The sequence below is a fragment of the Pseudophryne corroboree genome, chromosome 2 (genome assembly GCF_028390025.1).
Source record: "Pseudophryne corroboree isolate aPseCor3 chromosome 2, aPseCor3.hap2, whole genome shotgun sequence".
Taxonomy (NCBI): domain Eukaryota; kingdom Metazoa; phylum Chordata; class Amphibia; order Anura; family Myobatrachidae; genus Pseudophryne; species Pseudophryne corroboree.
The window spans coordinates 58,864,488-58,892,375 of record NC_086445.1 but is presented as its reverse complement, the minus strand read 5'-3'; the positions used below and the strand labels follow the sequence as shown (position 1 = coordinate 58,892,375).

At 47.7% G+C, this 27,888-nt stretch overlaps 1 protein-coding gene and 1 long non-coding RNA gene across 2 annotated transcripts in view; one reads left to right on the top strand and one right to left on the bottom strand.

Annotated features, from left to right (window-relative positions):
* The window catches only part of DLG2 (discs large MAGUK scaffold protein 2), a 1,975,700-nt gene that overhangs the window by 1,534,475 nt on the left and 413,337 nt on the right, over positions 1–27,888 (top strand). The gene's annotated exons all lie outside the window — the stretch shown is intronic.
* LOC135050496 (uncharacterized) overlaps positions 11,392–27,888 on the bottom strand; it is a 61,341-nt gene continuing 44,844 nt past the window's right edge. The window contains exon 3 of the long non-coding RNA XR_010241631.1: positions 11,392–11,572. This is a non-coding gene — a long non-coding RNA (uncharacterized LOC135050496). The remainder of the gene's footprint in view (positions 11,573–27,888) is intronic.

Below are 27,888 nucleotides of genomic sequence, written 5' to 3'. Positions count from 1 at the left end.
AAGAGGTTTTCAGCTGTGTGCGTATTCTGGAAACCGGTGATACAAAGCGTAGCCTGCCTAGGAAAGAGTTGGCGTTTGCGAGATGCTGCTACTGGTGCCGCCGCTGCTGTTCTTGCGGCGGGAGTCCATACATCTACCCAGTGGGCTGTCACAGTCATATAGTCCTGACCCTGCCCTGCTCCACTTGTCCACATGTCCGTGGTTAAGTGGACATTGGGTACAACTGCATTTTTTAGGACACTGGTGAGTCTTTTTCTGACGTCCGTGTACATTCTCGGTATCGCCTGCCTAGAGAAGTGGAACCTAGATGGTATTTGGTAACAGGGGCACACTGCCTCAATAAATTGTCTAGTTCCCTGTGAACTAACGGCGGATACCGGACGCACGTCTAACACCAACATAGTTGTCAAGGCCTCAGTTATCCGCTTTGCAGCAGGATGACTGCTGTGATATTTCATCTTCCTCGCAAAGGACTGTTGAACAGTCAATTGCTTACTGGAAGTAGTACAAGTGGGCTTACGACTTCCCCTCTGGGATGACCATCGACTCCCAGCAGCAACAACAGCAGCGCCAGCAGCAGTAGGCGTTACACGCAAGGATGCATCGGAGGAATCCCAGGCAGGAGAGGACTCGTCAGAATTGCCAGTGACATGGCCTGCAGGACTATTGGCATTCCTGGGGAAGGAGGAAATTGACACTGAGGGAGTTGGTGGGGTGGTTTGCGTGAGCTTGGTTACAAGAGGAAGGGATTTACTGGTCAGTGGACTGCTTCCGCTGTCGCCCAAAGTTTTTGAACTTGTCACTGACTTATTATGAATGCGCTGCAGGTGACGTATAAGGGAGGATGTTCCGAGGTGGTTAACGTCCTTACCCCTACTTATTACAGCTTGACAAAGGCAACACATGGCTTGACACCTGTTGTCCGCATTTCTGTTGAAATACTTCCACACCGAAGAGCTGATTTTTTTGGTATTTTCACCAGGCATGTCAGTGGCCATATTCCTCCCACGGACAACAGGTGTCTCCCCGGGTGCCTGACTTAAACAAACCACCTCACCATCAGAATCCTCCTGGTCAATTTCCTCCCCAGCGCCAGCAACACCCATATCCTCCTCATCCTGGTGTACTTCAACACTGACATCTTCAATCTGACTATCAGGAACTGGACTGCGGGTGCTCCTTCCAGCACTTGCAGGGGGCGTGCAAATGGTGGAAGGCGCATGCTCTTCACGTCCAGTGTTGGGAAGGTCAGGCATCGCAACCGACACAATTGGACTCTCCTTGTGGATTTGGGATTTTGAAGAACGCACAGTTCTTTGCGGTGCTTTTGCCAGCTTGAGTCTTTTCAGTTTTCTAGCGAGAGGCTGAGTGCTTCCATCCTCATGTGAAGCTGAACGACTAGCCATGAACATAGGCCAGGGCCTCAGCCGTTCCTTGCCACTCCGTGTGGTAAATGGCATATTGGCAAGTTTACGCTTCTCCTCCGACAATTTTATTTTAGGTTTTGGAGTCCTTTTTTTACTGATATTTGGTGTTTTGGATTTGACATGCTCTGTACTATGACATTGGGCATCGGCCTTGGCAGACAACGTTGCTGGCATTTCGTCGTCTCGGCCATGACTAGTGGCAGCAGCTTCAGCACGAGGTGGAAGTGGATCTTGATCTTTCCCTAATTTTGGAACCTCAACATTTTTGTTCTCCATATTTTAATAGGCACAACTAAAAGGCACCTCAGGTAAACAATGGAGATGGATGGATACTAGTATACAATTATGGATGGACTGCCGAGTGCCGACACAGAGGTAGCTACAGCCGTGGACTACCGTACTGTACTGTGTCTGCTGCTAATATAGACTGGATGATAATGAGATGTAGTATGTATAAAGAAGAAAGAAAAAAAAAACCACGGGTAGGTGGTATACAATTATGGATGGACTGCCGAGTGCCGACACAGAGGTAGCTACAGCCGTGGACTACCGTACTGTACTGTGTCTGCTGCTAATATAGACTGGTTGATAATGAGATGTAGTATGTATAAAGAAGAAAGAAAAAAAAACCACGGGTAGGTGGTATACAATTATGGATGGACTGCCGAGTGCCGACACAGAGGTAGCTACAGCCGTGGACTACCGTACTGTACTGTGTCTGCTGCTAATATAGACTGGATGATAATGAGACGTAGTATGTATAAAGAAGAAAGAAAAAAAAAACCACGGGTAGGTGGTATACAATTATGGATGGACTGCCGAGTGCCGACACAGAGGTAGCTACAGCCGTGGACTACCGTACTGTACTGTGTCTGCTGCTAATATAGACTGGATGATAATGAGATGTAGTATGTATAAAGAAGAAAGAAAAAAAAAACCACGGGTAGGTGGTATACAATTATGGATGGACTGCCGAGTGCCGACACAGAGGTAGCTACAGCCGTGAACTACCGTACTGTGTCTGCTGCTAATATAGACTGGTTGATAATGAGATGTAGTATGTATAAAGAAGAAAGAAAAAAAAACCACGGGTAGGTGGTATACAATTATGGATGGACTGCCGAGTGCCGACACAGAGGTAGCTACAGCCGTGGACTACCGTACTGTACTGTGTCTGCTGCTAATATAGACTGGATGATAATGAGATGTAGTATGTATAAAGAAGAAAGAAAAAAAAAACCACGGGTAGGTGGTATACAATTATGGATGAACTGCCGAGTGCCGACACAGAGGTAGCTACAGCCGTGAACTACCGTACTGTGTCTGCTGCTAATATAGACTGGTTGATAATGAGATGTAGTATGTATAAAGAAGAAAGAAAAAAAAAACACGGGTAGGTGGTATACAATTATGGATGGACTGCCGAGTGCCGACACAGAGGTAGCTACAGCCGTGGACTACCGTACTGTACTGTGTCTGCTGCTAATATAGACTGGATGATAATGAGATGTAGTATGTATAAAGAAGAAAGAAAAAAAAAAACACGGGTAGGTGGTATACAATTATGGATGGACTGCCGAGTGCCGACACAGAGGTAGCTACAGCCGTGAACTATCGTACTGTGTCTGCTGCTAATATAGACTGGTTGATAATGAGATGTAGTATGTATAAAGAAGAAAGAAAAAAAAACCACGGGTAGGTGGTATACAATTATGGATGGACTGCCGAGTGCCGACACAGAGGTAGCTACAGCCGTGGACTACCGTACTGTACTGTGTCTGCTGCTAATATAGACTGGATGATAATGAGATGTAGTATGTATAAAGAAGAAAGAAAAAAAAACCACGGGTAGGTGGTATACAATTATGGATGGACTGCCGAGTGCCGACACAGAGGTAGCTACAGCCGTGAACTACCGTACTGTGTCTGCTGCTAATATAGACTGGTTGATAATGAGATGTAGTATGTATAAAGAAGAAAGAAAAAAACAACAACGGGTAGGTGGTATACAATTATGGATGGACTGCCGAGTGCCGACACAGAGGTAGCTACAGCCGTGGACTACCGTACTGTACTGTGTCTGCTGCTAATATAGACTGGATGATAATGAGATGTAGTATGTATAAAGAAGAAAGAAAAAAAAAACCACGGGTAGGTGGTATACAATTATGGATGGACTGCCGAGTGCCGACACAGAGGTAGCTACAGCCGTGGACTACCGTACTGTACTGTGTCTGCTGCTAATATAGACTGGATGATAATGAGATGTAGTATGTATAAAGAAGAAAGAAAAAAAAAACCACGGGTAGGTGGTATACAATTATGGATGGACTGCCGAGTGCCGACACAGAGATAGCTACAGCCGTGGACTACCGTACTGTACTGTGTCTGCTGCTAATATAGACTGGATGATAATGAGATGTAGTATGTATAAAGAAGAAAGAAAAAAAAAACCACGGGTAGGTGGTATACAATTATGGATGGACTGCCGAGTGCCGACACAGAGGTGGCTAAAGCCGTGAACTACCGTACTGTGTCTGCTGCTAATATAGACTGGTTGATAATGAGATGTAGTATGTATAAAGAAGAAAGAAAAAAAAAAACCACGGGTAGGTGGTATACAATTATGGATGGACTGCCGAGTGCCGACACAGAGGTAGCTACAGCCGTGGACTACCGTACTGTACTGTGTCTGCTGCTAATATAGACTGGTTGATAATGAGATGTAGTATGTATAAAGAAGAAAGAAAAAAAAAACCACGGGTAGGTGGTATACAATTATGGATGGACTGCCGAGTGCCGACACAGAGATAGCTACAGCCGTGGACTACCGTACTGTACTGTGTCTGCTGCTAATATAGACTGGATGATAATGAGATGTAGTATGTATAAAGAAGAAAGAAAAAAAAAACCACGGGTAGGTGGTATACAATTATGGATGGACTGCCGAGTGCCGACACAGAGGTAGCTACAGCCGTGGACTACCGTACTGTACTGTGTCTGCTGCTAATATAGACTGGATGATAATGAGATGTAGTATGTATAAAGAAGAAAGAAAAAAAAAACCACGGGTAGGTGGTATACAATTATGGATGGACTGCCGAGTGCCGACACAGAGGTAGCTAAAGCCGTGAACTACCGTACTGAGTCTGCTGCTAATATAGACTGGTTGATAATGAGATGTAGTATGTATAAAGAAGAAAGAAAAAAAAACCACGGGTAGGTGGTATACAATTATGGATGGACTGCCGAGTGCCGACACAGAGGTAGCTACAGCCGTGGACTACCGTACTGTACTGTGTCTGCTGCTAATATAGACTGGATGATAATGAGATGTAGTATGTATAAAGAAGAAAGAAAAAAAAAACCACGGGTAGGTGGTATACAATTATGGATGGACTGCCGAGTGCCGACACAGAGGTAGCTACAGCCGTGGACTACCGTACTGTACTGTGTCTGCTGCTAATATAGACTGGTTGATAATGAGATGTAGTATGTATAAAGAAGAAAGAAAAAAAAAACCACGGGTAGGTGGTATACAATTATGGATGGACTGCCGAGTGCCGACACAGAGATAGCTACAGCCGTGGACTACCGTACTGTACTGTGTCTGCTGCTAATATAGACTGGATGATAATGAGATGTAGTATGTATAAAGAAGAAAGAAAAAAAAAACCACGGGTAGGTGGTATACAATTATGGATGGACTGCCGAGTGCCGACACAGAGGTAGCTACAGCCGTGGACTACCGTACTGTACTGTGTCTGCTGCTAATATAGACTGGATGATAATGAGATGTAGTATGTATAAAGAAGAAAGAAAAAAAAAACCACGGGTAGGTGGTATACAATTATGGATGGACTGCCGAGTGCCGACACAGAGGTAGCTACAGCCGTGGACTACCGTACTGTACTGTGTCTGCTGCTAATATAGACTGGATGATAATGAGATGTAGTATGTATAAAGAAGAAAGAAAAAAAAAACCACGGGTAGGTGGTATACAATTATGGATGGACTGCCGAGTGCCGACACAGAGGTAGCTACAGCCGTGAACTACCGTACTGTGTCTGCTGCTAGTATAGACTGGATGATAAATAATGATATAAAAAATATATATATATCACTACTGCAGCCGGACAGGTATATATTATATAATGACGGACCTGCTGGACACTGTCAGCAGAATGAGTTTTTTTAATTTTTATAGAATAAAAAAACACCACACAAGTCACACGACGAGTGTACTTTTTCAGGCAGACATTCAATCACAATATACTATACTGGTGGTCAGTGTGGTCAGGTCACTGGTCACAGTGGTCAGTGGTCAGTCACACTGGCAGTGGCACTCTGGCAGCAAAAGTGTGCACTGTTTAATATGTACTCCTGGCTCCTGCTATAACCTATAACTGCTCCCCAGTCTCCCCCACAATTAAGCTGTGTGAGCACAGTCAGATATTATACATAGATGATGCAGCACACTGGGCTGAGCACAGATATGGTATGTGAGTGTGACTGAGTCACTGTGTATCGTTTTTTTCAGGCAGAGAACAAGAACAGAACGGATTATTAAATAATAATAAATTATAAAACTGCACTGGTGGTCAGGTCACTGGTCATCAGTCACTAGTATAACTCCTCCTAAGCTCCAGTAAGTAAATGAAGTGTCTCACTCTCACTCTCCTATCTATTTTAATTTCTAAACGGAGAGGACGCCAGCCACGTCCTCTCCCTATCAATCTCAATGCACGTGTGAAAATGGCCGCGACGCGCGGCTCCTTATATAGAATCCGAGTCTTGCGATAGAATCCGAGCCTCGCGAGAATCCGACAGCGTGATGATGACGTTCGGGCGCGCTCGGGTTAACCGAGCAAGGCGGGAAGATCCGAGTCGCTCGGACCCGTGTAAAAAAACATGAAGTTCGGGCGGGTTCGGATTCAGAGAAACCGAACCCGCTCATCTCTATATGTTACCCCCTCACACTACATCTCCGCACTATGGGGGTCATTCCGAGTTGATCGCTAGCTGCCGTTGTTCGCTGCGCAGCGATCAGTGAAAAAAAAGGCTAATCTGTGCATGCGTAGGCTCCGCAATTCGCACCCGCGTCGTACGGGTACAAAGTTCACTGTGGTTTTGCACTGGTTCTAGCGACGATCCCAACCGCACAGACGGCCGCAAGGAGATTGACAGAAAGAGGGCGTTTCTGGGTGTCAACTGACCATTTTCAGGGAGTGCTTAGAAAAACGCAGGCGTGTCGGGGAAAACACAGGCATGGCTGGGCGTTCGCTGGGCGGGTGTGTGACGTCAAAAGCCGCCCCTCCGTCATTAGAATCAACGCACACGAAGAGTAACTACAGGGCTGGTTTTGTTTTGCACAAAAAGATTTTGCAGGCGCTCTGCTGCACGGGCGTTCACACTTCTGCAAAGCAAAAATACACTCCCTGGTGGGCGGCGACAATGCATTTGCACGGCTGCTAAAAGCTGCTAGTGAGCGATCAACTCGGAATGACCCCCTATAACACTACGCTACCTCCCCACACTACATCTCTGCACTACGGGTCTAATTCAGACCTGATCGCAGCAGCAAATTTGTTAGTAAATGGGCAAAACCGTGGGGCTAATTCAGACCCGATCGCTAGGCTGCGTTTTCGTACAGCGGGTGATCAGGTCTAAACTACGCATGCGTATGCACCGCAATGCACAGACGCGTCGCACGGGTACAAAGCGGATCGCCGCTCAGCGATGGGTTGGTGCGAAGGATCCATTCGCACGGGCGTTCGCAAGGATATTGACAGGGAGAAGGCGTTTGTGGGTGGCAACTGACCGTTTTCTGGGAGTGGTTGGAAAAACGCAGGCGTGTCCAAGCGTTTGCAGGGCGGGTGTCTGACGTCAATTCCAGCTCTGAACAGGATGAAGCGATCGCAGCGGCTGAGTAAGTTCTTGGCTGTGCAGACGCTGCACAAAATCTGTTTATACAGCTCTGCTACACACGCGTTGCCGTTTACACACTTGCACAGATAAAATACACTCCCTCTGTAGACGGCGACTAACTGATCGCAGCAGTGCAAAAATCGCCTGCTAGCGATCAGGTCTGAGTGACCCCCCATGTGCACTGCAGGTGGGGCAGATGTAACATGTGCAGAGAGAGTTAGATTTGGGTGGGTTAATTTGTTTCTGTGCAGGGTAAATACTGGGTGCTTTATTTTTACACTGCAATTTAGATTTCAGTTTGAACAGACCCCACCCAAATCTAACTCTCTCTGCACATGTTATATCTGCCCCACCTGCAGTGCACATGGTTTTGCCCATTAGCTAACAAATTTGCTGCTGCGATAAGATATGAATTAGGCCCTATATACAGTAACTGCACAACCACCCAACGCTACATTGCTGTACTACCCCCTCACACTGCATCTCCGCACTATTGGGCTAATTTAGACTTCATCGCTGCAGCGGCAGCGATCGCAGTCTGATTTTTTTGGTGGAGTGCGCACAGGCAGCAGCCGCACTGCGCACGCACCCCGGGAGCCCAGTGAGATGCTAAAAGCATCTCTGGGCTGCGATCGCCTCTGCCTGATTGACAGGCAAAGGCGGGCGCGGGGAATGAGGGGCGTGCCAACGGCGCTAGAATGCTGTTGGTGGGGTGCGGTCCAAACAACGGAGGCATGTCTGGAACATTGCAGGGATGGGCCGCGGCGGTTGTGTGATGTCATACGCAGCCGATGCGACCCAGGACGCGGTGAATAGCGGCCTGCCAGCGCGCAAGAGCTGCGCTGGCAGGGAGCTACTCAGCGGGTGCAAAAGCATCACCGCTGGCGCTAAGCAGCACCGCTAAAAATTTCTAAAGGTGTTTGCATAAGGGAAGACTATTAATCAGGTATACTGCTACAAAATCTGCCCTGTTAGCGCCATTTCATGAAAAAATTATGTCTAGACCTGCAGAGATATGAGGTCTATGTACTAATCTTTGGAGAGAAACAAAGTGGACGGGGACAAAGCACCAGCCAACCAGCTCCTAACTGTCATTTTTCAAACACAGTCTGTAACATGGCAGTTAGTAGCTGATTGGCTGGTATTTTATCTCTCTCTACCCAAGGCTAAGTACATAACCCCATGGTTACATCCTGCGGCTAGCATGATACATACAGTATAATTGCTATAAACACAGCAATATGAGACACAACATGGGCCCTCATTCCGAGTTGTTCGCTCGCAAGCTGCTTTTAGCAGCATTGCACACGCTAAGCCGCCGCCTACTGGGAGTGAATCTTAGCATAGCAGAATTGCGAACGAAAGATTCGCAGAATTGCGAAAAGAAATTTCTTTGCAGTTTCTGAGTAGCTCGAGACTTACTCTGCCACTGCGATCAGTTCAGTCAGTTTCGTTCCTGGTTTGACGTCACAAATACACCCAGCGTTCACCCAGACACTCCCCCGTTTCTTCAGACACTCCCGCGTTTTTCCCAGAAACGCAAGCGTTTTTTCGCATACACCCATAAAATGGCCAGTTTCCGTCCAGAAACACCCACTTCCTGTCAATCACACTCCGATCACCAGAACGATTAAATTTCTTTGTTAGGCCGTGAGTAAAAAAACAAACTCTTTGCAAATTTACTTGGCGCAGACGCACTGCAAACGTTGCGCATGCGCAGTTTGCGACTAATCGCTCCGTTGCGAAAAAATCTTACGAGCGAACAACTCGGAATGAGGGCCATAATGTATTGCCGTACACAGAAAGCTGAAACTACTGTACTGTAGTTTGCACAGAAATGGTTCAAATCCTCCGAAATCCAGGTCATGTTCCACTTACTAATCATTAGAAATGCAATTTGAAAGTGTGCAGTCTGCTGTGTGACTTACTCACCTCCTGTCATTCGGGATGGAGGTGACTAAACTGCAGAGTCTTACTGATAAATGCCCTTTCCAGAATAAGCAGCTTGTCCTTTAATAATGGTAGATAATGATGCCTAATTCGGTGACAGTGAAGTGAAATGCGGAACAAATGTCATGTTGTGTTTCCGACGCCTACATTTGCTAATAACTCTCCTGTTCAGTTATTCCCAAACTGCGGTCTGGTGGCTGCAGACTTGGCGCTGCCTTCATGAAATCTGTTCCATGTGTGTATTTTGTCTCATGAAAAGGATATTAGTGTGTTTTTGTCTCTCTTGCCATTTGCCCATTTGAGCCAGACTTATAGGGACGATGAGATGCTGCCTGTTCTCTATGGGGGTCATTCCGACCTGATCACACGCTAGGTTTTTTCGCTGCGGTGCAATCAGGTCAAAACTGCACATGCGTATGCACCGCAATACGCAGGCGCGTCGTACGGGTACAAAGCGGATCCTTGCTGACCAATGGATTTAACGAAGAATCCATTCGCACAGCCGATCGCAAGGAGATTGACAGGAAGAGGGCGTTTGCGGGTGTCAAGAGACCGTCTTCTGGGAGCGGTTGGAAAAATGCAGTCGTGTCCAAGCGTTTGTGGGGCGGGTGTCTGACGTCAGTTCCGAGCCCGGACAGGCTGAAGTGATCACAGTGGCTGAGTAAGTTCAAACCTACTCAGAAACTGCACAAAACTTTTTTGTACCACTCGGCTGCACATGCGATCACACACTTGCAAAGCTAAAATACACTCCCCCATAGGCGGCGACTATCTGATCGCAGCGCCGCAAAAAGTAGCTAGCGAGCGATCAACTCGAAATGACCTCCTATGTACATTAGCGTATTCGGAAGACTGTACTTATGGCTTCAGAGATTCTGGCGTCTATTTACTAAGCATTGGATAGAGATAAAGTGGACGGAGATAAAGTACCAGCCAATCAGCTCCTAACTGCCATGTCCCAAGCTGGGTTTGAAAAATGACAGGTTTGAAAAATGACCCCTTTGGAGGAAGATGTACTAAGCAGTGAAAAGAGTGGAGAAGTGAGACAGTGGAAAAGTTGCCCATGGCAACCAATCAGCATAGACGTAATATTTATAATTTGCATACTATCAAATTATACAGTGCAGCTGATTGGTTGCCATGGGCAACTTCTTCACTGGCTCACTTCTCCACACTTTTCACTGCTTAGTACATCTCCCCCTTTTTGTCTGTCTCTATTTGCCCACTCTGCCGGAGATTCCAGGAGACTTGTCACATGTTTGTGGAATACTCCAGAAGAATATGCCTCCCTCCCACTGGTGAATTAGGGCAGATGGAGGAGTGAAAGGACGCAATTTATGGCAAAGTCCATTAACATAACACCCCTGCGGAGGCGTGTTGTGGAAAGTGGGTGTGCCAGTAGGTGTGATGATGTGAACCCTCCTGAAAAGCATTACAGGCCATACTGGGCTTTGTAGTTTCACAACAGCTGGAGAACCCCAGGTTACCCGGCAGCATTAATATTCCAGAAGGGAAATGGGAAAGGGTGAAGTAGGACACTCTCATCTAGGGGTGGGATGTAATGACAACCGAGTTTGGCGGCCGTGCGGGATGCTAGCTGAAATTTTTTAAAGGTGCAATCACTTACTTACAAGGTATGGTTTTGCCTTGTAAGTGATTGCCCCTTTAAAAAAACATTCTAGTTTGGCCGGCATCCGTCAGATGTTAAACTACAGCAAGCCAAAAACCGAGAGCTGCAGCTGTCTTCATTAGAGGCATGTGACTATACAGAGATACACGAATGAATGCCAGGACTCATCCTTTTAAGTAAAAACTCAGAAAGATGCTAAACACACGGAGCCAGACGGAACCCTCCGATACTTGTCTGATGTCATAAGACAGTGTACCAGGGGATAGCGCTAAGCAAACCGCAGACGAGCGCTGAGCGAGCGCTTTTCATTGGACCAACTGTCGCCTTGCTGACGTACTGAAAATGATTCGCATTCAAAAAATAAATATTTCAAATGGGGAAATATTGATTGTGTCCGTATGGATGAAATAAGTGATGTAGCAATAAGAAACATACAGCTGTACAACAAGACACGTTCATTGTCATTATTTTAGTCTGCAACAGTTAAGCAACTTGTACAGTAAATAGGAGCCGTATGTCGCCCAGTAGGCGGATATTTTTAGACGGGGATGTAGGTTTTTACTTTAACTGAGTGACATTGGCTTATGTTCTGCCGTAGAGCTAAGTGAACCTGCAGAGACTTCATTTCTGGGCAAATCTGAAATGAAAGAAAAAAAAGAGCTGTAAATTGTTTTTCTTTTTTTTCTTTTTTTAATGAAGAGCTTCAGACAAAAATCAAGATGATTGCAGTCCTGATAATGGACGGAACTCGATTTTCATATTTCTCGATTTATTGTCTCCCAGTGGGAGATCCGCTGTGGTTTTACTAGGTCGCGCGCAAAAGCACTTTGTCGCACCTAGGCAGAGAGCACTAATAATGCCAAAGATGGGGGGGGGGGGGGGGGTGTCTCAAACGCCCTATCCCAGGCTCAGGAAATCTTGGGACCGCACACATTCGGTAGTGGAACGTGTGTACTGGTTTAGTTACTGTCTGCTGAACATTTTGCTAAAGACAGAGGTTACTGCAGGCAATAGCAATGTTATTGCCCCTTTGTTACATAGGGCGAAACATAATACCCCTTTGTGGCACTTTGATTGACTGATGCCCCCTACATATTCGGCGATATGCCGCAGAGCTTCCCGACGGCGGATACGCCAATGGGCGACCCGGCAGCGGGAGGGAGGTGACGGGGGGAGTGAAGTTTCTTCACTCCCCCCGTCACCTGGCTCCATAGCAGTGCAAGCTAATATGGACAATCTCGTCTATATTGGCCTGCATGCATAAGCGACGGGGCACCAACGATGAACAAGCGCGGGGCCGCACATCGTTAATCGTTGGTGCCTACATACTGCACGATATGAACGAGTTCTCGTTCATCAATGAACGAGAACGTTCATATCGTTTAGTAAAATCTATTAGTGAGTAGGCCCTATACTGCTGCCTGTAAAAACACTGGTAACATTTTTGCCACCAAGCTGACTTGGAAGATTCTATTTTGCAGCTGAACTCTACGTACAGTAATTATTTAGGTATCACTTTTTTGTACCATTGCATTGCATGTGTAAAGGCTAATTCCATGTGTGCTCACCAATGCCAGTATCTTCTGTTACTACTGGTATACTAGTGTCAAAATGTGCAAAACCAGGCTTAGCACCAAAACTGTTCAGTGACATGTGACAGCCATTGCAACTGACCCCATTGGATGAGCGCCAACAAGGCCGTAACCAGGGGAGTGCAAGCTCTGCTGCCACCCAGGACGCAAAACCGAGGGGGTGGCACCATCTCGGCCCCCGTGGCACCTGTAATTGGCTTGCAGGGTGACTGGAAGCCAATTACAGGTGCCACGGGGCAGAGATGGTGCCCCGTGGCACCTGTAAAAACACACGTAGCAGTGTGTATTGGCGGTCGCCCATCAACCATCATTGGCACCAATCCCTAGATCAGGTGCAGGATATCCATGCTTGCGGCTGTGCGTCTGTGAATGCAGCCACCTGCGCTGACACATCTGCGGCACTCCCATACACCCACTGACTGCCCATGTGTGCGTGCACTACTAACCACCACTCCGCAACGTCCATCACTTTTCCTGTGCGCCTACACTCTGCATTTTCACGAGCGCGCGCCGTTGCTAATAATCGCTTAGCTGCATGACGTGCCAGAGCTAAACAGTATTCTGAGTGATTCTAATAACACCCTGGAGCTGTTTACCTTTTGCTAAATGTTAATTCTGATGTACTGTTTCTAATAAGGTTTATTGGATCTCCATTAAATTATGTCGCTAGCAGTTTCCCAAATTCCACTAGCAGTCACCAACTAAAATAGGTTTAGAGATATACATTTTTGTTTTTTTAATGTGGCCAAAAGTCACAGCTTTATGACCAAACCCCTTGAATTTCTAGTACCCATTAAAGTTTTGACATTACCGATTTACTGTATAAAATGATTTGGGATTGCATGCTACTCAGAATCAGCCCTCAAGTGTTAGATTGGCTTGCTTGTGGGTAGCCTTTGTGGCAGGGACAGCAGGATTCCACATGAGGTTTAATGTGGAACGGCAGGTTTTTACAGAGTTGAAGCAGCAGCAGGTCTGATGGAACCCAGTCCAGGTTTTGGCTGAGTCTGTTGTAAGCTACAGCTGAGCTAATTATTAGCACTTGTCTGCTGCCTTTAAAAATGTGTTTGTGCAGTAGGTCAATGCTTCTGACGGCGAACCAGTCACCCAGATGATAGGACTGGGGGTGTGGGGTTACGTTAGAAGCCATCTGGATTGTTATACCAACTTGTTTGAAGCCTGTGTAATACTAAGCTGTGAACTGAATGCTGCTGCCTGGTACTGTCGTTCTGCTGTCTACCTGCTGAAGAAATAATGAAACTACTTGTTCCTTTTCACACCTTAGATAACACTTTGGTCCGATTCAGAAGTGCTGCATCTGCTCTTGCGCCAGTTGCTGGATGAAATGCGAATGTTAGTTGTGTACTAGCTTGCACCTGAATGTGCACCATGCTGTAACACCGTCGGTGATACTTGGCACACCCTTGACACTTGCTCCAGCCTTCTACACATGCCCAGTTGCAAATAATCGCTCAGCTACAGGAACATCAGCCTTGTGTGCTGTCTGCGTGCACTTCTGATTCAGCCCTTTCTTCTCCTAGCCTGAATGTTGTATTTTCATAGTCAGTGGTGGTTCTGTATAAAGTGTCTTGGGAGGATGTTGCAGCATGAATGGAAAGTTCTGTGTCTCCTCTAGCAGCCGTGAGACCTGCACGATGGTCCCTGAATGTCAGTGATTTTATGCCTTGTGACATTTTGGACACATCTTGCGGGTCACATTTTAACAAGGCGTGAAATAAAAAGCAAGACTAAGGAAGGAACAGCTGAAATATTAAACTAAAGAGCCGTTACGTAAGGAACTACCTTGGAAGAGACAAACAAAATTATGTCTCTGACAAACGCCATCAGCCGAGACACAGCTAAGGCCATACAGATCCCCCCCCCAATTCCTATGGGATTATTATAACTACCTCATTTATTATTTACAGCAAGAAGGTAAATATTGTTTTTTTAGTGTGAGGAGATTCAACCTTCACACACACCACTAGGGAAGGAAAGGTGGTAATTATCGGTAGACGTGGAAGAATAATCTCTCTCCAGGAAGCTTTGCGTCATTTAATGCAAATGACGGATGATTGATTGAAAACTCTAATTCTTGTGATGTTCCGCTTTTGATGCCGCTTGCAATTTTCACCCGATGCACTGTCAGGGCTCCTGTGTCCGGCACCTGTCACTGTCAATTTAGGTTATTTAAAATTAAGTCTGTAGGACAGGAATTTAGAGATGTAGAGGTGGTTTTGCAATCCCCAACCCCATCCTTAAGTGGTTAAAAGCACTTCCTGTGCAGCACGGATATAGGGGCTTTTTTATCACCATCCACATCTTATGATGCGGATGACAGGTGATAATATCGGACAAACTCGCAGATGATTGAGTACATCACATGGAGGTATCAATTATCGCATGCAGGGACAGAGCTTGAGAGAAAGCTCTGTCCCTGCGATGCCTCTCCGCAGCATCATCGGGGTATTTTTTGTAAAAAAAAATACCCCGTTGTCCTGCTGCGCGTGTGACGCCACCCGTCACTACCGCCGCCGCCGGGATCCCCCCTGTCGCGACTACCCCAATGCCGTAAAGAGCCCCCCCCCCCCAGAATTATACTTACCAGTCCCAGGAGCCGGTGTCCGCTGCTCCAAGAGGCTGCCGGGCGCCTCTTCCTGCTTCTGTACTGTGACCCCGGTGCTGTAAAGTGAGCTGCCACTTTGCAGCATCACTTTACTGCACAGGGGTCACAGCGCAGCACATAGAGGACCCGGTGCCCGGCAGCGCTCACTGGGGCACTGATCACAGGCTCCTGGGACAGGTAAGTATGTTTTTGTTGTTGTTTTTTATTTACTTTTATTTTTATATTTATAAGGTGATCAGCTTGTGCGTCCATCGGACACACATAGCTGATCACCGGAGCCCGGTCCCCGCACAGCTTTTTCTGCCGGGGATCTGAGCTGGTGTTATTATCACAGGGCACACTGTAGAGTTTTTTTATTTTTTGTAAATTTGGCCATATCGCATTTCCCATTATAAGTATGGGAAATGTGATGTGGGTTACTAAAAAAAATGTCAATTAAAGGGTTTGGAGCAGTTTTTCACAAAAACTGCAATGGCCCTTAGACATTATGCCGCACACAATAATGCACATGACACAATATGCACACACTGTAATGCCCCCGACACATTATGCCACACAACGTAATGCCTGTGACACATTATGCCACACACCGTAATGCCTGTGACACATTATGACAGGAATCGCAATGCCCGTTATACATTATGCTACACACTGCAATGCCCCTGATACATTATAGCACATACAATGTCTGTGACACATTATGACACACACCGCAATGTCCGTGATACATTATGCCACACACTGCAATAACCCTGAGACATTATACCACATATCACAATTATATAGTATACCATACACCGTAATGCCTGTGACACATTATGACACACACCGCAATGTCCGTGATACGTTATGCCACACACCGTAATGCCCATTACACATTAAGTCCTACAGTAAGGCTTCTAATTACTTTTCAATTACCTGCTCGTTGTCAGGGGTTTCATGCACTGGGTGTCATGCTCGTTGCCAGGGGTTTCATGCTCTTGGTTCCATGCACGGTGCCAGGGGTTTTCATGCTCAGGGTGTCATGCTCGTTGCCAGGGGTTTCATGCACTGGGTGTCATGCTCGTTGCCAGGTGTTTCATGCACTGGGTGTCATGCTCGTTGCCAGGTGTTTCATGCACTGGGTGTCATGCTCGTTGCTAGGAGGTAGTCCTTGTTGCTAGGGCTGTGCTCCCAGTGCCACATATGTCCCCAGTGCCAGATATTCAGGTACTCACATGCCCCAGTGCCAAATATAGCCCCCCCCCCATGTGCCAGGTACACATATACCCCCCCAGTGCCACATATGCCCCCAGTGCCAGATATTCCCCCCCCAGTGCCACATATGCCCCCAGTGCCAGATATGCCCCCAGTGCCATATATTCCCCCCAGTGCCATATATGCCCCCAGTGCCAGATATTCCCCCCCAGTGCCATATATGCCCAGTGACATATATGCCCCCAGTGCCAGATATTCCCCCCGTGCCATATATGCCCCCAGTGCCAGATATTCCCCCCCAGTGCCAGATATTCCCCCCGTGCCATATATGCCCCCAGTGCCATATATGCCCCCAGTGCCAGATATTCCCCCCCCCAGTGCCATATATGCCCCAGTGCCAGATATTCCCCCCAGTGCCAGATATTCCCCCCAGTGCCAGATATTCCCCCCCAGTGCCATATATGCCCCAGTGCCAGATATTCCCCCCAGTGCCATATATGCCCCAGTGCCAGATATTCCCCCCAGTGCCAGATATTCCCCCCCAGTGCCATATATGCCCCAGTGCCAGATATTCCCCCCAGTGCCATATATGCCCCAGTGCCAGATATTCCCCCCAGTGCCAGATCCCCCCCCCCCCCCCCGCTTTTTGGAGGGACACGGAGGGCACAGCTCACCTCTCCTGTGTCCCTCCTGCTGCATCATCTCCGGCGGCCGCGGGTCTAATAGGGGGAAGTGCCGGTTCGTGAGCCAATTAGAGCTCACGGACGGCACTTTCCCCTATTAGACCCGCGGCCGCCGGAGATGATGCAGCAGGAGGGACACAGGGAGGCGCGCTGTGCCCTCTGTGTCCCTCCAAAAAGCTGCGGAGGGAAGGAGACTGCAGACTGACATGCGGACGCTCGTCCGCATGTCAGTCTGCTGTAAATCAGTGGCGCCCCCGCAGCCCCTCGCCCCCAAGCCACCGCGAGGGCTGCGGGGGCAGTAGTTACTATGACTCATAGTCTTCTCTGTGGTCTTGGACAAGCCATCTTTGTCTTCCTGTGTCCTGGTCCTGGATAATAAAGAATGGAAACTTTGGCGCTGCATAACACTGTAATCAGACAATGGGCTTGTTTTAGAATCGGGCGTAAATCCCACTGCATCTTTGTACGCAGCGAATACTGCAGCCGCTGTCTTGTGTACAGAGACGACCATTGCAGGCCTCTCAGATCCGCTGCTTGCATACAAAGATGCACATCAGACGCATGTCGGTCACACCACTGGAACTCTAAGCAGCCTATGGCTGCTGAGGATGTCAGTCACAACTAAGCCTCCAGGGCTGCAACATACCCACAAAATGATCACTACATGCCCGCATTTATGTAGCCCCCCTCCCCCCTTTACCTCCGGGACCAGATTATTAAGGGGTCAGCGGGTCATGCATAGTCTATACAGAGCGCCAGCAGCTGGCAAGGCACCTGATTGTCCCTCAGGCTGCTAGTCTTCTCCCGGTTGGCTTCCCTCCTCTGGCGGTGACAGCGCCGCCTTATTGACCCTGGGACATAGGAAGTCATGACGCCTCAACCCCTTAAAGGTAACGAAGAGCAGGACACTGGAGAACAGCTGCCTGACATGGAGGAATGTCAGGGGGACAGAGCCGAGCCCAGCCCACCCCAATCAGCAGAGGTGAGTGAGTACAACTATACAGATAATTCAGAGGCGGGCTGGCGCGGGGGGCAGGGTGCCATGTGCCCCCTGGGCCACGCTACTGCCAAGGGTCACGAGCTGGCCGCCACCTTCCACTACACCAGCGCTGGACAACCCGCGACTCTTTCTATCTCTGCATGCAGCTCATAAGCTCCCGCTGCGCCTCCCACTGCCCTAGTCTGCAGTGCCCGGTGCCAGTGGGGGCATATCTGGCACTGAGGAGACATGTAGCTGACAGTGGGGGCATATTTGGCACTGGGGGCATATCTGGCACTGGGGGACATGTGTATCTGGCACTGGGGGGGACGTGTATCTGGCGCTGGGGGCATATTTGGCACTGGGGAGACGTGTAGCTAGCAGTGGGGGCATATCTGTCACTGGGGGGGGACGTGTATCTGGCACTGGGGGCATATCTGGCACTGGGGGGACATGTGTATCTGGCACTGGGGGCATATCTGGCATTGGGGGGACATGTGTATCTTACACTGGGGGCATATCTGACACTATGGGGGCATATATGTATCTGGCACTGTGGAGGAATATATGTATCTGGCACTGTGGAGGAATATATGTCTCTGGCACTGTGGGGACATATACTGTATGTATCTGACACTATGGAGACATATATGTATCTGGCACTGTGGGGACATATATGTATCTGGCACTGTGGGGCATATATGTATCTGGCGCTGTGGAGGAATATATGTATCTGGCACTGTGGAGGAATATATGTATCTGGCACTGTGGGGACATATATGTATCTGGCACTGTGGGGGCATATATGTATCTGGCACTGTGGAGGAATATATGTATCTGGCACTGTGGAGGAATATATGTATCTGGCACTGTGGAGGAATATATGTATCTGGCACTGTGGTGACATATATGTATCTGGCACTTGGGAGATGTGTATGTGGCACTGGGGGCATATCTGGCACTATGGGGACATATATGTATCTGGCACTGTGGGGGCATATATGTATCTGGCACTGTGAGGACATATATGTATCTGACACCATGGAGACATATATGTATCTGGCACTGTGGGGACATATATGTATCTGGCACTGTGGGGGTATATATGTATCTGGCGCTGTGGATGAATATATGTATCTGGCACTGTGGAGGAATATATGTATCTGGCACTGTGGGGACATATGTGTATCTGGCACTGTGGGGGCATATATGTATCTGGCACTGTGGAGGAATATATGTATCTGGCACTGTGGAGGAATATATGTATCTGGCACTGTGGTGACATATATGTATCTGGCACTTGGGAGATGTGTATGTGGCACTGGGGGCATATCTGGCACTATGGGGACATATATGTATCTGGCACTGTGGGGGCATATATGTATCTGGCACTGTGAGGACATATATGTATCTGACACCATGGAGACATATATGTATCTGGCACTGTGGGACATATATGTATCTGGCACTGTGGGGGTATATATGTATCTGGCGCTGTGGATGAATATATGTATCTGGCACTGTGGAGGAATATATGTATCTGGCACTGTGGGGACATATATGTATCTGGCACTGTGGAGGAATATATGTATATGGCACTGTGGAGGAATATATGTATCTGGCACTGTGGGGACATATATGTATCTGGCACTGTGGGGACATATCTGTATCTGGCACTGTGGGGACATATATGTATCTGGCACTGTGGAGGCATATATGTATCTGGCACTGTGGAGGAATATATGTATCTGGCACTGTGGTGACATATATGTATCTGGCACTTGGGAGATGTGTATGTGGCACTGGGGGCATATCTGGCACTATGGGGACATATATGTATCTGGCACTGTGGGGGCATATATGTATCTGGCACTGTGAGGACATATATGTATCTGACACCATGGAGACATATATGTATCTGGCACTGTGGGGACATATATGTATCTGGCACTGTGGGGGTATATATGTATCTGGCGCTGTGGATGAATATATGTATCTGGCACTGTGGAGGAATATATGTATCTGGCACTGTGGGCACATATATGTATCTGGCACTGTGGAGGCATATATGTATCTGGCACTGTGAGGACATATATGTATCTGGCACTGTGGGGGCATATATGTATCTGGCACTGTGGGGACATATATGTATCCGGCACTGTGGGGACATATATGTATCTGGCACTGTGGAGGAATATATGTATCTGGCACTGTGGAGGAATATATGTATCTGGCACTGTGGAGGCACCCATTTTTTGGTGTTTTTATATGTACAGTATGTGGCACTGTAGAGGGGCTTTATTTGTATGTGGCACTGAACAACATGACTAAAAATGGGGTTATAACACAAGGTCATACTCCTACAAACGTCAAACCAAAAGGTGTGCGCATAAAAATGGAGTGCGGCTTTGTGACAACTATGACATGCCCCCATTTTTGCATGCACGCCTTTGGCACGCGCGTGATATGGTTCTTACCCTTGACTACAGATCTTTTCTGGCTCTTTGCCACTGACTGGTTGGCCGCCCCTGCACTACACACCGCGGCCGCACTGACAAATTTATAATAAAGTATCTTTGGGATAACTTACACCAGGCCTAAAATTTTTTTATTAATAAATATTTTTAAAACACAAAAAACACCTCCATTTAAGATGGCGCCATTACATATGGGCCAGTGCTCTGGACTTGCCCCCCAGGCTAAAAGTTGCCAGCCAGCCCCTGACAGATATGGGGGGAGAAATTAATTAGAGGGGGGACTCTAGTGCATAATAATACTGGGGGCATTGTGTGACATACTGTAATTTTATGGGTAGGGACCCCAACAAATTAGTTGTCCTGGGGCCCACACAAACTTTAATCCGGCCCTGGTTACCTCCCACAAATGCTCTCTGTTCTGTAATAAAACTGTGCATATATCCTCCCTAAAGCATTGCAGTCATGCTCCCCCCACAATTAGTCATGGATGTTGCTGCTGCAAGACTTCACATGTCCTATCTTTCTTCATCTTCTGTCCTTGTCTGTCCCTTCATTGACTTCATATAAACTGTGCTGTGCATTGCCTCTAAGTCCATCCGTAAATCCTGTCTTACCTATAGGGCTGATTCTGAGTCACATAGAGCTCTATGTACAGATGCGAGTAGCGAGCTTTAGCATATAGCACTGCGCAGATGCGAATTTGCACGTTTGCGTATCACTGTCTGAGTCAGATGGATATTTGCATCCAGCCCAGCTCCCCCATTACTGACTCACTTCTACCCCATCAAACACTCTTCAGCCATTAATTTATTCACATGGTCCCTGAACTCTCATTTCTTCAAAGCCGTCTCCCTTTCCCTTTAGCGTAATCAGTGTTTACATATCAGCTCTTCCTTTACTCCCACTCTCCCCATCAGCAGCTGCAATTATATTCTGCAAGGTCTGAGGAACGCTAGATACATACTGGCAGAGATATAGGGGGGTGATTCAGATCTGATCGCTGATGTGCGTTTTCATGCAGTGGGCGATCAGATCCTAACTGCGCATGCGTATGCACCGCAATGCGCACGCACATTGGACAGCAGCAAAGGGCGTCACCGGTCAGCGACAGGATGGTGCGAAAAATCCATTTGCACGGGCGTTCGCAAAGTGATTGACAAGAAGAGGCCGTTTGTGGGTGGTAACTGACCGTTTATAGGGAGTGTCTGGAAAAACGCAGGCGTGCCCAAGCGTTTTCGGGAGGGTGTCTGACGTCAGCCCCGACCCCGATCAGCCTGATGTGATAGCACTGTAGGAGTAAGTCCTGGGCTGCGCAGAGACTGCACAAAGTGAATTTTGTAGCTCAGTGTACAAATGCGATCTCACACTTGCACGGCGAATATACACTCCTCTTAGAGGCGGCGACTATATGAATGCAGGGCAGCAAAAAACGCATGCCAGCGATCAGATCTGAATCACCTCCATAGTTACTCTCCGTTTATTTTAGTTTCTTAGCCATTGTGCGAATATGTTTTTATTTCATTATTCCCTTAATATTTTGGAGCTTAAAAACACCCCTTTCAGATCAAAATCCCGGGTCCGACCTGGGATTTTGAATACGGGTACAACATGGATGCGACCCGGCTCAGAACTCTTTCACACCGGCGGCTGGACCAGGGTTATTCCCAGGTCTAGCCATTCACACCGGGCCCGGGTCTTCTTCAAGCGTTACTGCAGGCAGCCAATCCGGTTGTATTCAGCACAACCAGGGTCAACATGACCCGGGTCTTACTGTTCACACTGGACATGTGACCTGGAAGCTCCTGATTTGCTGCTGGTCCACAAGCTCCGATGGCTCACGGCCGGCATTGAATTCAAAATACCGCCGCGGTGCCGCAGGGTCTGTCTCTCCGTCTGCTGCTGGCTCTGTCCCTCCATCTGCCGGTGGTTCCGATAAATTGACAGTCCTGCCGCTCGGGTTCCCTCACGATGCTGGCCCGGAACTAATGTTCCGGCTGTCCCTCCTTGATGGCGGCCCTGTTGCACTGTGACCCTGGTCGGTCCCGAGTCCAACCCTGGTTGCTACCCGGGATGGATTGCCGAGTCACATGACCACTGGTTACTTCTACTGGACCCTATCAGGCTAACCGGGTTATTGAGGCAGTCTGTAAGGGGTATAGATAAAATAATGTCCAGGTTATGCCCATCAGGACTGTACATAGTCACGACCCCCTAGTGGCCATGCCCCCCCAGTACCCATGTCCATACTGGAGCTTGCTGGTAGTATTGCATATACAAATGAATTACTGTGTAATAGGCAGGCTGACATTTGCAAACGTTAGTTGGAATCAAGCATTTGACATAATTAAAAATAATAATTTAACCTCTATGTATGTCACTGCTAGTTTGCACAACCTGCAGCCTTTTCATTTGTGAGATGAATTTTTCTTGACAAATTAAGCTCGTTAAAAGCTCAAAATATTCAAATGAGTTTTTTTCCCCCCTTAAAACCAAAATACGTGATGTACCCTTGCCTGCAGAGAAGACTGTGGGCAGATTTATTGAATAGGACAATGAGCATTGAGCCAGTCATCGCCGCAGCCCGTCTGGATGAGAGCCGTGCCACTTCTCATTACCGAGACACCAGTAACTCTGGCAACAGAGAGAGTAAGCAAAACACAAATACACAAACATGAAGAGCACCATCGGAATTTCATGGCTGTCTGGCTGCAGTGTGTAAGGACTGCATGCATAATACATGCCGGACTTCACATCAACAGTTGTTTTTCTTGTACTTATTGGCAATTCCTCTTCCAACTAAAAGAACTATGAAACACTTGCTCGTGCTATGGCTCTCCATCTGTAGTGGAACTACAAGTCCCAACATGCTCTGACAGCTCTAGGCTGCATTTATACATACTCAAGTGGCCTCCCTTTGTATGTTGTCCAGACAGGTCTGGGGCAACCACTAGGCGAGTCTAGGCCGTGCCTTTATTTTCACCACACCTTGCCCAATCAGAGAGCGCAGGCAGTAGCGGATCTTGCTACAGGCACGCAGGATTTTTGCCTGGGGTGCCACCTTCCGGAGGGCGCCGCCGCCGTCAGGAGGGTGCCGCCGCCGTGGCAAGATCCGCTACTGGTGCCCCCTGATGTTCGATAGATGCTGTGCGGTGCGCGATGAAGTAATCGCGCACCGCACTGCATTGTGGGAGCGGCACATAGACACTAGGGGTCATAATTGACCTCTAGTGTCTATGCGGTGCTATGGGAGAGATGTCATGACGTCTTCTCCCATAGATCAGAGGAGTGGCACCGGCGGCCGGAGACGGAGGGCAGCAGCGGTCGGGAAGCAGGATGGGGAGTATTAATTTAATTTTTTTTTTTTAAGTGGCGCAAATAGGGGGCACAACTCTACAGGGGGCACAGTACTGGGGGCACGGCACAACTCTCCTGGGGGCACAATTGTACAGGGGGAATAACTGACCACGCCCCTTCTCCATGAAGCCACACCCCTATTTTTTTGCCCAGGGCGCCTCAAAGTCTAGATCCGACCCTGAGCACAGGACACTGATGTTTAGAGGCCGCCGCAGAGTCGGCCCTAGGCATAGGCAAACTAGGCAATTGCCTAGGGCATCTTGTATGCCTAGGGGCACAATCAGCTTCTTCTGATTAAAATGATATACAGCATGCCTATATTCTGTGTGTAGCATTTCGTATGCAGATACAGCCACAGTCACACACAGTATATAGGCATGCAGCATATTATTTTAATCAGCAGAAGCTGCTTGTGTATCCTAGCCACATAGCAATACAAATAACATGCATTTTCATCAAAAATAGGCACCCGACGTTAGCAGAGCTGCCAGTTGACTCACGCCAGGCATCTCCTGCTGCATGGCACGTGGAGGCAAGATTTATGAGGACACATCTGTATCCAAGCAGAGGCAGAGGTCAGAGTGTTAGCGGCTGTGTGAGTGCTGGGTGTGTGTGAGTGGGGTGGTTGTACAATAGTGTTCAGCATATGTGTAAGGGCATTATGTGTTTCATGTGTATAAATGCACTAATAATGTGCAGCAAATGTGTAAAGGGCACTATATGTGTCATTATGTGTATAAGGGCATTAATAATGTGTAACGTGTAAGGAGCACTATGTGTGTCATGTGTATAAGGGCACTAATAATGTGAGGCATATGTGTAATGGACATTATGTGTATAAGGGCATTAATAATGTGCGGCATATGTGTAAGGGACATTATGTGTCTAAGGGCATTAATAAGGGTTGGCATAATGTGTAAGGCGCATTATGTTTATAAGGATAATAATGTGTGTCATATGTGTAAGGGGCATTACTGTGTGGTATTATGTGTATAAATGCATTACCAATGTGTGGCATTATGTGTATAAGGTGCTCTACTGTGTGGCATAACGTATAGAAAGGGCACTACTGTGTGGTCTAATGTGAATAAAGAGCAATATGGTGTGGTGTAATGTGAATAAGGAGCAATATGGTGTGGTGTAATGAGAATAAAGAGCAATATGGTGTGGTGTAATGTGAATAAGGAGCAATTCAGAATGATGTTATGTGAATAAGGGGCACTACTGTGAGGCGTAACGTATATAAGGTAAAGTGGTACTACTGTGTGATGTAATGTGAATAAGGGACACCATCGTATGATAAATACTGAATAAAGGGGGTCATTCCGAGTTGTTCGCTCGGTAAAAATCTTCGCATCGCAGCGATTTTCCGCTTAATGCGCATGCGCAATGTCCGCACTGCGACTGCGCCAAGTAAATTTGCTATGCACTTAGGAATTTTACTCACGGCATTTTCATCGTTCTGGCGATCGTAATGTGATTGACAGGAAATGGGTGTTACTGGGCGGAAACAGGCCGTTTTATGGGCGTGTGGGAAAAAACGCTACTGTTTCCGGAAAAAATGCAGGAGTGGCCGGAGAAACGGGGGAGTGTCTGGGCGAACGCTGGGTGTGTTTGTGACGTCAAACCAGGAACGACAAGCACTGAAATGATCGCAGATGCCGAGTAAGTCTGGAGCTACTCAGAAACTGCTACGAGGTATGTAATCGCAATATTGCGAATACATCGTTCGCAATTTTAAGATGCTAAGATTCACTCCCAGTAGGCGGCGGCTTAGCATGAGCAAATCTGCTAAAATCCGCTTGCGAGCGAACAACTCGGAATGACCCCCAAAGTTGCACTACTGTTAGACATAATTTGAATTGGGGGTACTATTGTGTGGCCATGCCCCTTGCCAGCAAAAACACATACCTTTTTGGGCTGTGCGCCGAATTTGCGAACTGTTCTTATTTAAATTACAGGGGGTAGAAAAAAAAAAAAAAAAGGACTGCTATAGGTGAGGGTGTTGTGGATATAGTGCTGTGAAAGGGGTGCAGGGTCAGAGGCGGAACTGGCGGTGGTGCTAGGGGGCACCACCCAAAATCTTGCCTAGGGCATCATATTGGTTAGGGCCGGCTCTGGGCCGCCGTCAGGAGCATTATTCCCGGTGAAGCTACCGACTGCTGCTCCTCTATGTTGGAGATGGACTGGGAGTGCAGTGCTAGGCTATGATGTCATAGCGCAGTGCCGAGAAAAAAACGCCAGCTTGCTGAACACAGAATGAGAAGTTCTGGCAAATGGGAGGACTTATGGAGAGCACATTGGTGATAAAAATAAGGCATACTTGGTGACTTCTCAACAGGGGTCTTTGGGGAGGGTCCAGGAGAGTGAGCAGCCAGGCGATCGGTGCATGGAGGTACCGCTATGATTGCATCATCATGGCCACACCCCCTCTATACAGACCTGCAATTCCCTGCTTGGTAAAGCAGAGTCGGGGCTACAATGATGTGTCATACAAAAAGGGGGTGGATCCGCGGAGGCATAATGTACTTGAAAATAGCTGGGGATTTCCACCTGTATTCAGAGTCACAATGTGGCTGCACCTCCCTTCCACATCCGACTGTGAGGGCAGCCGCCATCAGCGCACATTTGCAGAAGTCCTATCCTGGGTGCAAGAGATCTGTCTGGAACGCCGCAGGCTTACCTCCGAACACCCACTTAGCCACAAGTGGAGATCCGGCTGACTTCCATGCTACGGTGGATAGCCTGCAGATCCACCGAGGATTGAGGTTACTGATTAGTATTCCATTGTGCAGTTACAGTAGCAGCTGAACTTTATTCCTCTTTGATTTTGCCTTACGTTCCAGCAACGAATTACACCAAGCGATATTCTGTGTCGCGTTTAGATTGAAAATCCAGCTTCAGTCATTTCAAGCTTTATTATGATCAGCGAGGGCAGTCTGTTTTCAGTTAAGAACATTTTTCAGAACTATAGTATTTTTGGTCTGGGAATTGGCTGAAAGGCTCTATACTGTAGCATACTGCGATGTTGTAGTATGTCTGAAGGCTGGTTTCTTGAGGGTAGCTTGTGACAAACATGAAATATGGATTCATCAATAACACGCCATGATCTGTAAGGAATGGAAAGCCCCTACTATGGCGCTTACAGATATCATAAAGCCTATTAGTTACAGTAGCTCTCTATGTATTTGCACTTTTTTTTATCGCTTTTTAATTGTAGTTTATTTACTGTAGATTTAGGAGTGTGGTATTTTTTCAGCATGAGAATGTCAATATGGTTATAATGCTGACCTGCTCACAATGTCGTCAATGACCACATCAATATTCATCATGTTGACACTCATGAAATCTTAACATAATTGGAATGTTGAAAAAACATCCCTGGTGGTCTAGTGGTGACTTACATCCCCTCCCACAGCCTAAACCTCCCCTCCCACAGACTAGTCCTAACCTCCTCTCCTGCAGCTTAACCCTAACCTCCCCTCCCACACACTAGCCCCAACCTCCTCTCCTGCAACTTAACCCTAACCTCCCCTCCCACAGACTAGTCCTAACCTCCTCTCCTGCAGCTTAACCCTAACCTCCCCTCCCACACACTAGCCCTAACTTCCTCTCCCGCAGCCTAGCCCTAACCTCCTCTCCTGCAGCTTAACCCTAACCTCCCCTCCCACACACTAGCCCTAACCTCCTCTCCTGCAGCTTAACCCTAACCTCCCCTCCCACACACTAGCCCTAACCTCCCCTCCCACACACTAGCCCTAACTTCCTCTCCCGCAGCCTAGCCCTAACCTCCTCTCCTGCAGCTTAACCCTAACCTCCCCTCCCACACACTAGCCCCAACCTCCTCTCCTGCAGCTTAACCCTAACCTCCCCTCCCACACACGCCCTAACCTCCTCTCCTGCATCTTAACCCTAACCTCCCCTACCACACACTAGCCCCAACCTCCTCTCCTGCATCTTAACCCTAACCTCCCTTCCCACACACTAGCCCCAACCTCCTCTCCTGCAGCTTAACCCTAACCTCCCCTCCCACACACTAGCCCTA